This window comes from Lissotriton vulgaris, chromosome 10, assembly GCF_964263255.1.
Source record: "Lissotriton vulgaris chromosome 10, aLisVul1.2, whole genome shotgun sequence".
NCBI lineage: Eukaryota > Metazoa > Chordata > Amphibia > Caudata > Salamandridae > Lissotriton > Lissotriton vulgaris.
In genome coordinates this window covers 58,979,681-58,993,231 of record NC_141698.1, presented here as the reverse complement: position 1 = coordinate 58,993,231, position 13,551 = coordinate 58,979,681, and the positions used below count along the sequence as shown (strand labels likewise).

General features: G+C 46.6%; 1 protein-coding gene across 1 annotated transcript in view; it reads left to right on the top strand.

Annotated features, from left to right (window-relative positions):
- Positions 1–13,551, top strand: part of TNRC6A (trinucleotide repeat containing adaptor 6A) — a 289,758-nt gene that overhangs the window by 156,523 nt on the left and 119,684 nt on the right.

The following is a 13,551-nucleotide window of genomic DNA, read 5'->3' as shown; positions in this document are numbered from 1 at the left end:
ATGATACTCCGACTGTTTCAGGGAGAGGTCGTGTAAAAGAAAAGGGTCTGGCTCAGGCCCCAAACGGGACTCGAGATCCAGGACCTCTTCTTCAATATGCACAAGGTCGGCGTCACGAGTTCGCTTAGCCTCCGCGATGAGAGCTAGGGCCTCACCCCCGCAACACAGTCTTGAATGCCTCCCACAGGGTGACCGCCGAGCCAACCGAGCCGGCATTTTCGGAGAAATACAAGTCGATGGCCTTGGCTAGGAGTGCGCGCGTCTTGTGGTTGCGGAAATACCAAGGGTTTACTGCCACCGGACGGCTGGACAGGACGATGCCAAAGTCGAACGAGACCCACAACGGAGAGTGATCAGAAACGCCCCGTGCCAGAAAGCGGGCCTCAGACACGGCAGGCGAATGTGCCGCAAGGGTAAGGACATAATCTATACGGGACAGACTCCCATGGGCACTGGAGAGGAAGGAAAAGTGGCGAAGCGCGGGGTGCAACAGTCGCCAGCTATCCACCAAACCCATGGAGTCGAGGAAGGCCGGCAGCCACATTTGGGAACTCCGGAGGTCCCTCGGCGGTTGGCGATCCAGGGTGCCAGAGCAGACTGAGTTGAGATCCCCCCCCCCCAGGATCAATAAGCCCGCAGGCAGGGACAAGATGGCGCCACCAAGGTCTTGGAAGGTGCTGGATTGGAGGCCTGGGGGAACATAAACCGAAAGCAGCGCTAGGGCACGCCCCTCCCATCTTCCCGCTACGGCGGCGTAGCGCCCCCTATCATCAAGCACTGTGACGTCTATTTCAAGGGGAAGGGACGCACGCACAAGGATGCCCGCCCCCCGGGAGCCCGAGGAGAACCCAGAGTGGGCAACCATTTTGTAGCCTTTACGGTTTAGGGCCTGCAGGAGTTCCCTACCAAATGCGTCTCCTGTAGAAGCACAACATCAGGCATATGTCTCTTTATCAACTGGATTACTACCCCTCTCTTAACTCGGTCACCCAACCCATTAACATTCCAGCTAAGCACTTTTAAATTCCTACCCCCCATCGTCCAACAACCCGCCCCACCCGACTCCAACCAACGCAATCATCAAGTATACAGTAAAAAACACAATCCATTGCCTCAAGAAAGGGGAAGAGAAAGAACAAACGAACAAATAAACTTGCATAGTTGCACCCCCCACCCTGCACCCCTGCATATGACTAAAAAGCCCCCCCAACCAGCAGTGTGCCTGTCGCCCCATAACTACTCTACAAGAAGACACCCAGAGGAGTAAGGAATCTCCGCGAACACCCCCCGCCACCCTCCATGTACAGACAGGAAAGTCAACAGGGTAGAATATGGCAACATCCGATAGTCCTATGAGGCAGAAATAGCAAACGATGAATCACCCACTATAGAGCCAAGTCTCATAGGTCCGGACCACCAGCAGCACCACCTTCATGGTCATCCTGAGCATCTCGGCGCGGCGATAAAGTGTCCAGCCAGTCACTTACATTTTCAGCAAAGTCAAAGAAGAGGGCATGGCCCTCGTATTCGATTCGGAGCTTGGCAGGAAACATCATGGAATATTTGAACCCCAAGTCCCGTAGTCTCCGCTTCACCCCGGCGTAGCTCTGGCGCTGTCGCTGTACTGTCCTGGTAAAATCCGGATAGAAGTGGACGTCGGCGTTCTGGAATTTAAGTGGTCCATGCCGTCTGGAAGCCTGCAGGACCGCGTCTCTGTCTCGGAAATTGAGCAGCCAGGCCACGATGGGTCTGGGCGCCACGCCCGTCTTCGGCGTGCCACCCGGCACTCGGTGAGCTCGCTCCACCGAGAAAAAGTTGCTAAGGCCAGGCGGTGCCAGATGGGTCTTGATCAGATCTTCTACGAGGAGGTCCGTCGCCGCCTCCTCTGAACCCTCCGGTTCACCGACAATGCGGACGTTCTGCCGCCTGGCACGGCTCTCAAAGTCCTCCAGCCGCCTTGAGAATTGTTCCGCGGTCCTCTGCAGGTTCCGGACCTCTGTTTGCAGGTCCGAGACGTCGGCCGTCAGGCTGGATGTCTTAATGTCCAGGTTCTTGACTCTATCGTTAGTTTTACCCAAGTCGGCTCTAATGAGAGTCAGGTCGACGGCCATAGTGTCCACTTTATGTGTAAGGACTTCATGCTGTTGCTGCATGTCCGCCCGGAAACTAGTGATGGCCCCCATGATGTCGCTCAGGGTAGGCTCCGAGCCGTCCGGCGAGCCCGAGGGCGGGAGGGTCTTGGTAGAGGGTCCGGTAACAGGTGGCGTCTTTGGCTGGGTATAGCGCTCAATCCTGTTCTGCTGCTGCTGTGTTTTGCCGCGGACGCCTTTGCCCGAAGTCTTGTCGGGGTCCCCTCTGCCCGCCATGTTAGGTCCGATAAGAACAAAGGGCTATGCCAGGTCAGCCCGAGCCCAGTGAGCCGGAGATCTTGTCCGGGCAGGACAGTAGGAGGCCGCCTCAGGAACGCACTGCGAGCAATAACACCCCACCGGTGAAGACGACAGGCAGGCACTCCGAAAGTCGGTCGTGCGTAGTGGCGAAGTCCGGAGAGACAATGGCACTGCACTGGCACGGAGTCCCACTCGACGTAGCTCAGCGTAGGAAACACCGATTCGTGATCTGAAAACGGTTCTTGCCTCAGTGGACCATCAGCAACGAATATCCACCCTCGTGGATCAGGATTTCGGGCAGGATATTTGCGGAGGATCGGAAGGTCCGCGGAGCTCCGAGCTTACGCGGCCATCTTGGTTGCCCGCGAAGCTCCTCCTCTCCTGTTGATAAATTCTTGATACATGGCTACCCTGCACTAAAATGCCTGCATGCATTCCGGGGGCTTTTTGGTAACTGGCCAGGAAGCATTAACAGACATTCTTCCTTCTGGAAGAAGGCAGACTACTCGCTGGAACTCTTCAAGAATAGCCACGTCACAACACAGTTGCTTGTTTTGGCCTCAGCAGTGAAGCAGTTCAACAGTACTGTCTTTTTTTGTGGCTTCTCCAGAGGAAAACTGAAGGAAATGCAACACATGATCAAAGTAGGTAAGCTGCAGATCCAGTCTATTAATTACACATTGCAGCCACAGTCCAATCTGTCAGCAAAAATGGTGTTACTTCAAACCCCCCTTGTTAAACATTCCCATTCTGGAGTAGAATTAGACTGTGCACAACAGAATAGGTTCAGACACCACAACAGTGTACAACAAAGGCAACCTTCCCAGCTGATCTATACTTCTAGCCAGAATACTGGTCCTTTTAGGGTGGGGTGGACCAAATAAATGCCAAAATCAGTAGCAACAGCACCAGTCATTACTATCTTTTGCTGTAATTTCCACTTAAAAACCTCTGACTCCTAGATCACCAGCTTCCCTAGCACGGGGAAGTCTCCATTTTACTTTTGAGGCTGCCATACCAAAGCAGTCCTATCTTTCCCAATGGCACACCCAGTTAAAGCTTCTCCACTTGATATGTCTGCTAAGCATGTAGTAAGAGCTCATACCAACATTCATTGGAATTTAGAGGAAGTTCTCAATTTCTGTCAATGCTGAATACAGTGGTAGTGTTCAAGGGAAAACTCATAAGTCCCTGTCAGTCACTGTAGTAACTCAGAGTGGAGAATAAATAGAAACTTGCTCCACAGGATCCTGTGTTCATCAGGAACACATGCCAGCTGGTTCACTAGTGGCCCATGCTGCCCGGAAAAGGGCATTGGGAACATGGGCTACACCCCCACCGGACAAAGAAACTAAGATAAATGACTGCATTAAGCGCATTCTTATGGGGTCAACTATGCAGTAGAGCTTTGCACATTCAGTGATCCTCCTCTCAACATATGATAGGTTTCAGTGGAAGTGCAGTTTAATGCAGCACCTCCAAGACTCATACAAAAGAGCAAACCTAGTTATTGGCAAGGGTAAGAAAATATCTTACACTAACATTTGTTGTATTTTATATGTTGCAGAAACACCTTGTAGACCAACACCAGTGTCTTTCTAAACTGACATGGCTGGCTTCTAAGTTTGTGGTTCAGGCTCATGATAATTGGTCTGCACACCACTGCACTACCTAACAGTGAACTCTGTGTTCGAGGCATATGGGCTGCAGACCACACACTATTGCATGGATCACCATCTGGTGGTGGGCCCGGATGATTACACTTTGTTTTTCTTGGAAGAGTCTTTGTCTGTTGGATGACTCCTCCTGTAGATTGTAGTTTGCATGGACATAGACTCCATCTTCAGATTGTTTTTTTTCCCACCATTGGGCTCGGATGTGTTCATCGTTGGGTCCCGTTACCGATCTCTTTTCAACTTCCAAGACTTCATCATACTTTCGGTATAGTCTTCGACAGTAATTTCAGTTACCTGCGTCGCAGAAAGGCTTGCACTTCTTGATTCCAGTGTCCAACTGCGCCATTGGGCCTTTGGCTCATGGAAAGAACACCTTTCAAGAAATGCTCTCTGTGTGGTAACAAATTCCCTCACGCTGATTTCATGAGGTTTGCAGTCTGTGCTTGTCTCCAGAGCACAAGAGTCGAGACTGTGAGACCTGTGCTTCGTTCCGGTCCAAGAAGACCATCGGGGACCGTCGAGCTCGAAGAGTCATGGCGCAGTCATCTTCATCTACACCCGACCTCATCATAGACGAGGCTCCGATCAAAGTAGAGTCCGAAGAACAGCAGCAGGACGACATTGTTTCCGAAGCAGAGGATTCAGCTTCTGGAGCAGAGGACCGATCGGAAGACGACTATCGTCTTCCAGCTGGTCAACAGGTTGTGAGTACAAGCGTTGACCCTGTTCACCTCCCCTTACCGGGACAGGCTTCGGTTCCACCTCCACCTCCGGGTCCGGGTCACACCGACCAAAACCTTCCGACGCCCCGCTTCCGTCTTGGCAACGAAGAATACAAAAAAAGCCTCCAGTCGACTCGGGCTCGAGTCAGTCTGTCGGTCCAGATAAGCAAAAGGTTCTCAAACCAAAATTAACCCCGGCACCAAAAGCAGCCATCGGCGCCGAAACTGGTCGAGCCGAAAATAAGCTCAGCCACGAAAGATGTTCCCAAGTCTGCCGAACCAAAGTCTACTCCGGTTCCGAAAAAGTTGACCCGAAGCCTGCTTCGGCATCGGAACACACTTCGGCTCCGAAGGTCTATGATCACAAACGCAATTCAGGAGCAAAGATTCCGGATCCAAAGAAAGACCAAGTCTTCGGAACCGAAACCAAAATCCGCTCCAAAGACAATACACTGTAAAACTTAAACATTTTGGTCCCAAACAAGATAAATCGGCACCGAAATAGGATTTTTCAGTAGAAGAGCTTTTCCAACCAGACCCAAAGCAAAAGAGACTTCCTATTAATCCAAAAACTGGACATGTTATTACAGTGCCTGAAAAGAGGAAAATGGACTATCCTAAACCACCTGCAGTTCCTCTCAAAAAACATGCTCAAACTTCCCCTATAAGAATTCCTTCACCATTAATAGAGATACCAGTAGAAATTTCTCCAGTACACTCACCATCCAGCACACGTAGCATTGTACCACAGGAGGATGATGATGAAGACCATTAATCACATGGGGTAGAAAGTGAGCATCATATAGACGCCACAGATGACCCAGACAATATTCCTGGGCCATCAGATGATCCCTGGGAGGATTATAATGTGCCAGATGCACCAGATCTGCCACAAGATGACGCATACCCTTCTAGACCATCTCCCCCAGATGACACTATTGGGTTTACACAGCTCATTCACAGAGCAGCCACATTTCATGAAGTAGACTTACACACAGATCCAGTGGAAGAGGATTTCCTCATGGATACTCTACTGTCGTCACATAAAACCATGACCATATTACCAATACTTAGTGAAGTGGTGAGACCTGCACCAAAGGTATTCAAAGACCCCGTCAGAGCCAGGGTAATTAACCCCAGACTGGAAAGAAATATATAAAGCGGCTTCAACTGACCCAGCATACATCAAAGGTCAGCTGCCATTAGACTCTTTGGTAGTATCAAATGTGAGAAAAAGAGCTAACTTGCAGACAACGGGGGATGCTCCACCCCCTGATAAGGAGTCTAAGTTTTTTTATGCTTCAGGGAAACGCACCATTTCACAAGCAGCCAATGTCTGGAAAATTGCTAACACTCAGGCTTTGTTAGCAGCTATGACTGAGCTCAATATGATTAGTTAGAATCACTCATGCAACATTTATCAGAGCAAAATAAGACCAGGGCCTCTGATCTAATACAAAAAGGCAAGGTTATTACTAATACCTCAATCGGCAGTGCATTAGACATTGCAGACACAGCCTCTAGAGCGCTAAATACAGGAGTACTATTGCGTAGACATGCATGGCTACGCATCTCTGGGTTCAAACCAGAAGTATAGGCCAGCATTTTAAATCAACCCTTTGACCAGCAACATCTCTTTGGTCCAACAGTTGATAATGCACTAGAAAAGATGAGAAAATATATAGATGCAGCAAAATCTATGGGCGCTTTACAAACTCAAACCCATAGAGCGTCCTTTCGTCGCTCCTCATATAGAGGTGCATCCAAGGGGTTTCAAACTGACAACACCTCCTTCTTATAAAGCGCCCACTCAAACCTCACCCAACAGAGGGTATTACTGAGGAGGATATTACTGAGGAGGATATAGAGGAAACCACAATAAGGGCAGAGGCAACAACAACCGCAATGCCTCTACTCCCAAACAGTGACTTCCCTCCCATCCCCCCAGACCATTCCACTCCTGTCGGGGGTAGATTACAACAGTTCCTACCTGTCTGGAACTCCATCACCACAGACAGGTGGGTAAGACAAACAATCAAGTCCGGTTATTGCCTGGAGCTCACTTCCACTCCTCCAACAATACCACCCATACAACGTCCCATGTCACAGGAACATCTCACCCTTCTAAGATAAGAGATTGCATCTCTATTACAAAAGAATGCAATAGAACCTGTCCCAAAACACCATCAAAACACAGGAGGTTACTCCCTATACTTTCTCATACCCAAAAAGGACGGGTCCCTCAGACCTATACTGGATCTAAGGCCCCTAAACCTGTACATACAGTCAGACCATTTCCATATAGTCACAATACAACAAGTTCTGCCGTGTTAAAACAAGGCGACTTCCTTGCCACATTAGATCTCAAGGACGCTTACTTTCACATTTCTATTCATCAATCTCACAGAAAGTACCTTCGATTTGTCCTAGAAGGTCAACACTACCAATTCAAAGTACTCCCTTTCGGAGTGACTACAGCACCTCGGGTGTTTCCAAAGTGTCTAGCAGTATTAGTAGCAGCACACTTGAGAAAAGACAACATTCATGTTTTTCCATACCTAGACGACTGGTTAATAAAATCCAAGTCATACCACCAATGTGTACAGCACACACATCAGACCATTTGCCTGTTGCACAAATGCACCCCATACAAGAGTCTTTGGCAAGTCAGTGGAATCAGGCTCAACAACAAATAACCGATCTGGTGGTGGTAGACGACAGGACATATCGCTCTCAGCACTGGTGGAACACCACAAACCTTTCCAAGGGCCGGCTGTTCATAAATCCTGTTCCAATGGTGGTGCTAACCACAGACTCATCTCTCACAGGATGGGGAGCACATTTACAGAAACACACAGTACAAGGTACATGGACACCACAACAAAAGTTACTCCACAGAAATCATTTGGAGTTGTTAGTGATTTTCCTAGCTCTAAAATAGTTTCAACATTACCTCTCAAGAAAGACTGTACTGGTCCGTACAGACAATATGATGGCATGTATTACATCCAAAAATAAGGAGGAACACACTCCGTACAGCTCTCCCGGCTGGCGCACAGCATATGGAGGTGGGCCATTCCTCAAAACATCTTTCTGTTAGCGGAACATCTACCAGGAGTCCACAATCAAGTTGCAGATCTTTTAAGTCGTCAAAGACAACAGATACACGAGTGGGAACTTCATCCACAAGTTCTTCAACCATTCTTTCACAAGTGGGGACAGCCAGAAATAGATCTGCTTGCCACACACCGCAACTCCAAATGCCCAAGCTTCGCTGCCAGATACCCACACCCATTGTCCAAAGGCAATGCGGTATGAATGAGTTGGTCAAACAAATTTGCGTACGCTTTTCCACCTCTCCCACTAATTCCGTTAGTAGTACGCAAGCTACAGCAACATGCCCTCACATTGATTCTCATAGCACCAACGTGGGCAAGACAACCGTGGTACACCACATTACTAGAGCGATCAGTAGTACCACATCAAAAATTACAACCCCCTCCACATCTACTGACACAGAACCATGGAGAGATCATGCATCCAGACCCAATGCAGCTCAGTCTAGCGATTTGGCTCCTGAGGTCTTAGAATTTGGATACCTCAATCTTCCGCCTGATTACATGAATGTCATTAATAAAAAAAGCGAGACGGTTTGTTGTGTATTGCACAAATAACATTAACCCATTAGATGTTTCCATACAAAACATCATATGCTCGCTACCTACTTCAAAGATGTAATTTAGCGTACTCCTCAATCGGGTTACATCTTTCTGCTATAGCAGCATATCTTCAAAACAGACATTTGTCATTGTTTAGAGTACCTACAATCAAAGCATTTATGGAAGGATACAAAAGAATAATTCCTCCCAGAATACCACCCTCTCCGGTATGGAATTTAAATATTGTTCTCACTAGACTTTTGGGTCCTCCATTTGAACCATTACATAAGTGTGAGTTACAGTTCCTTACATGGAAAGTTGCATTTTTAGTTGCTATTACCTCACTCAGAAGAGTAAGTGAGATTCAGGCATTAACAATTCAAGAACCATTCATACAACTCCATCACAACAAAGTGGTTCTTAAAACAAACCCAAAATTCCTGCCAAATGTCAATTCACCATTCCACCTCAACCAATCTATTGAGTTTCCAGTATTCTTTTCCCAACCACAAACAGTTGCCTAAAGAGCTCTACACACAGATGTAAAAAGAGCACTCCTCTACTACATTGACAGGACATTACCGTTTCGTAAAACAAAACAACTGTTTGTGTCCTTTTCTCCTCCATATAAAGGCAATCCTATTTCAAAATCAGGCATTGCAAGGTGGATTGTTAAGTGCATTCAAATCTGTTACCAAAAAGCAAAACGCACTCTATCCATTCCCCCATGGGCTCATTCTACCCGTAAATTAGGGGCATCTATGGCATTCCTAGAAAATAGATCATTAGATATCTGTAAAGCATCTACATGGTTTACACGCACACATTTACTAAACACTACTGTGTAGCTATGCAGGCAAAACAACAAGCTACTGTGGGCCAGACTGTACTCCAAACATTATTTCAAACTACTGCAACAGATACGGGTGGTCGCCGCTAATGGAGAAAACTGCTGTGCAATCGATGCAATAGTGTGTGGTCTACAGCCCACATGCCTCGAACGGAAAATGCTACTTACCAGTATGCATCTGTTCTTGGCATGTAGGGCTGCAGAACCACACACGCCCACCTGCCTCCCCGTCTACCTATATCTGTTCCAGTAATATCTTAATTAGATACACAATACACGGACATCCTTATCTATACTCCTACAACTCCATCATTTGCCCAATGACGCAAACAATCTGAAGATGGAATCGATGCCCATGCGCACTATGATCTACAGAAGGAGTCATCCAACAGACAAAGACTCTTCCAAGAAAAACAAAGTGTAATCATCCGGGCCCACCACCAAATGATCTATGCAATAGTGTGTGGTTCTGCACCCCTACATGCCTAGAATACATGCATACTAGTGAGTAACATTTTCCTTTTTGGAATAGAAAATTCTTGAGATGTTGTAGAATATAAAAAAAAGACCCAGCAAAGGCCATGAGTATTCGCTAAAATCAACAAAGAACTAGATTTCATACACTTTAGTCATGACCAGAAATCTAATTTAGTCATGAATCCAAACCTAATTATACAATGCAGGCATACCAGCAACAGAAGCCTTCCAGGCTGGGCAGCTTTGAGGTAGATAGCCGCAATATTCAAGATGAGCCTTACATGAAATGGAAAGGCCGGAAGTGAACAAGTTGATCGTAACTTCTCTGCTCGGGAGTGGTCAACCCCTCATTTCCCCTAACCACAAAACACCGCTTGCGGAAGAGTGGAGTTGTATCTTTCACAATGAAAGGAAATAATCTCAGATCACTGAGTTATTAATTTTAGCTGAAGCATGTTGCTTGTAGTTTCAAATTACCCCTCCAAATGTACCGTCCTACCTCACAAAATGCAAAAGAATAATTTTCACCTCTGAGCGGTCAACCCCTAGATCACTTCAAATAATTTCTAAACCCCACCACACCCACAAAATGGTGCACGGAACAGAAATGTATTAATAGGGGGATTGTTTTTCTAATCAGTCCCAGATTACTTAAACTGACTCATCCCTAACGGACGTTGAGAACACTCAGTCAATCTAACTATTCATACACCAGGAAAGAATCCTCCTTATAGGTGTAGTCAAGCAGCAGTCTTACCCAACACATCAAAACAAAGTGGTTCTCTTTTGCCCAGACAACATGACTGCTATGTATCCCACACAGAAACAGGGGGGGGGGGGGGTACACATTTTCCACAACTTTTCAAATTAGCACAGCAATTTGGCATTGGACAATGAGTTTCTAAATACATGCACAATATTTCTTGGATGTGGATAGGAACTTCGACTTACTGAGCAAGATGTACCAACAAACGTACGAATGGGGGATCCCCTTTCATTTTCTACACACAAACATCCAATGTTAAGGGGAACCCAACAGGAGACCTGTTATCCAACCGCAAAAACATGCAAAATTTCAAAACTTTGACAAGAGGTACCTACTCCTGCTGTTACCGGGCAGTCCCTTATTGATAAGTTGGTTGGGGTTATATGCTTATGCTTTTCTCCTGCTAGTACTGATTCCTTATGTTGTACGGTACAGAAAATGAGGCACATACCAATGGTATTTTCTTTAGTGCTCCACCTTGAACGCTTCAGTCATATTACTCTTAACAACAGAGACACTCATTTGTTAACATGGAAATCAGCATTTTTAATACTTTTTTTAGCAGACTAACTCAGTCACCACAAAGGGAAGCTAACTACACCCCAGTGTCGGTTTTCTCAATCTTGTGGTCTGGCACCTGAACACCTAGAATTTGGATTCTTAAAGCTTCCTGGGGACTGCATGCATATTCTAAAGGTTGCAAGAAACCCTAACAATAGAACATATATATACATAAAGTTTCTGCCATTCAAGCATGGTACATACGCCGCCTTCTCTTAATTAAAAAAAAAAAACAATTTTAAAAAGGGCTTGCAAACACAGTCTCACTTTAGAACTGTCTTTAGGCTGCCATCAGCAGGAAACTAATCAACAGGACCCCTTTTTAAATCGTTTTGTAAATCGAAAGGCAAGTGGAGTAGCTGTGCAACCAAAGAGCCTTCCCTTCCTGCCCTGCAGAAACAAAATAGAACAAGCCCTAAACAAGCCTTGTGGAGGCGCAGCAAATAGAGGCTGCAAACCTTTCATCAAGCTGGCGTATGAAGTAAGCATAGCACTAACACTTAACATGGGTAGAGGCGGGCCAACAAAAAAAGTGCTCGGAGTATCCTAACTATCCTGAAGTGTAAGAGCACATGTAACAGGGGCAGTCCTCATGGGAGGTTTTAAAAGTCAAAAAAGAGGGACCCCTAAGCGTATTCACCAAACAAAAGCTGGCCTTTACAAAGGACAGTAAGAGGAACCAATGAAAAAGATGGTTGGTGCTTGAAGTCCATATTGTATATACAGAATTCTCTGAGGCAGCACACATATGCTGTCTAGGTGAGGCCTAAAAAGTACAGTGACCGCACTGAAGTAATGGGGCGTTATTTTAGGGCACTTTTAAGAGAGGCATAACACCCATCAGGGAAACAGTGGGCAGAGGGTGGCTCCCAACTAACTCCTCCCTAAACTTTGACTCCACACACCAGCACCACCGAGGGAATACTCACTGCATTGCAATTACAACAATGCCAGAGACAGCCCTTGTGGGAAAGTGCCTCTTTAGACCTGGTTAGGCCCCACTTTTTGACTCATGAAAAGGATCGGAGACAGGAAGGAGGCCTGCTTCTGATAGCAGGAGAGGCTGGGGGTCGCCTTACAAAGGCAGCAAGGCCTTTGAAGCTCCCTGCCACAGATTGGTCTTCCTGGCCTGGTAGAAGTGTGACCACCTCCGCCAAGGAAAGGCTTTATTTCTGGGCTCAGGGAGCGATGGCTCCCACCCCAGGGGTCTAGAAATGTCTTGTGGTGGCAGGCTGGTGTTTACCAGTCCGGGAACCCACCAGAGGCTAGCTTTTTTCAAGGGGCATCTCTAAGATGCCCTCTGAGTGCATTGTATAATAAATCCCATATTGGCGTCTGTGAGTTTATTATGCTCAGAAGTTTGATACCAAACTTCCCAGAATTCAGTAAAGCCATTATGGTGCTGTGGTGTTTGTAATGACAAACTCCCAGACCATATACTCTTTATGGCTTTACTGCACTGATAATGTCTAAAAATGGACTTAGACACTGTAAAGGTACATGACTCATGCACCTGTACCCTCGCCAGTGGCGTAGTGCATCCAGCTAGAGGGGTGGCTGACCAATGCCACAGGCAGTGGGGTTTAGGCATGGCACACAGGGATGTGTTCTATGTCGACTTCACTTTTCTCTGCACCAAAACATGCAGCCTGCAATTGGGGGGTGGGGGGGGGGGGGGGGGGGTGAAGGTACAGGACATCTAAGGGTGGCAGTGTGCTGCAGCCTATAGAGTCTTTCCTTGGTCACAGTGCCCTTGGTACCTTTTACAGTGGTTTCATATGTGGCCATTGAGGTGCCAATTGGGGGTACAATGTACGGTTTTTGGAAAGAACACAGGCCCATACAACCTGATTGACTGGGACCCAGGTCACATCAACTCAATGTGCATCAGAAATCTATCAGAAATAGGGCCGGAGGGGGGGGGCCACCGTATTTTAGAGAATATATCACTACAAGGAAGCATATTTATACATTAGGATCGATCAGAGGGTCGTTCATTCATTCGTGCTTTACAAAAACGTAATTATATGCAAAGTCCATAGAAGATGCTAATGATTTGAGTGTTATTTCTTAAACAGAAGAAAAAAAAAAAATTATGTAAAGAACCCAATGTGGTCTACTTATAGTTCATTATTCAAGACATAGTACTTACCCTGAAAACAGGGTTATGCAGCCCTCACAGCAGCGTGACTGGATTCTTTTAACTTCTACTAGTGCTGAATTTTCATTTGCAGTGTCTCATTCAATTTGACCTGTAATGAATTACATTATTTGTATCTTTTTAATTTATATTGCCACCCTACCTGGTTCTCAGTGCTCAATGTACATTGTTTAGCTTTTACCACACAGTAGTATATATTATGTTGTGGCTCTCTACCTAATTCTATGTAAGAGGCTGTTATCGGGAGCGACATTACTTTTATCGATTCGCTCCTCCTATTTAGTGTTAG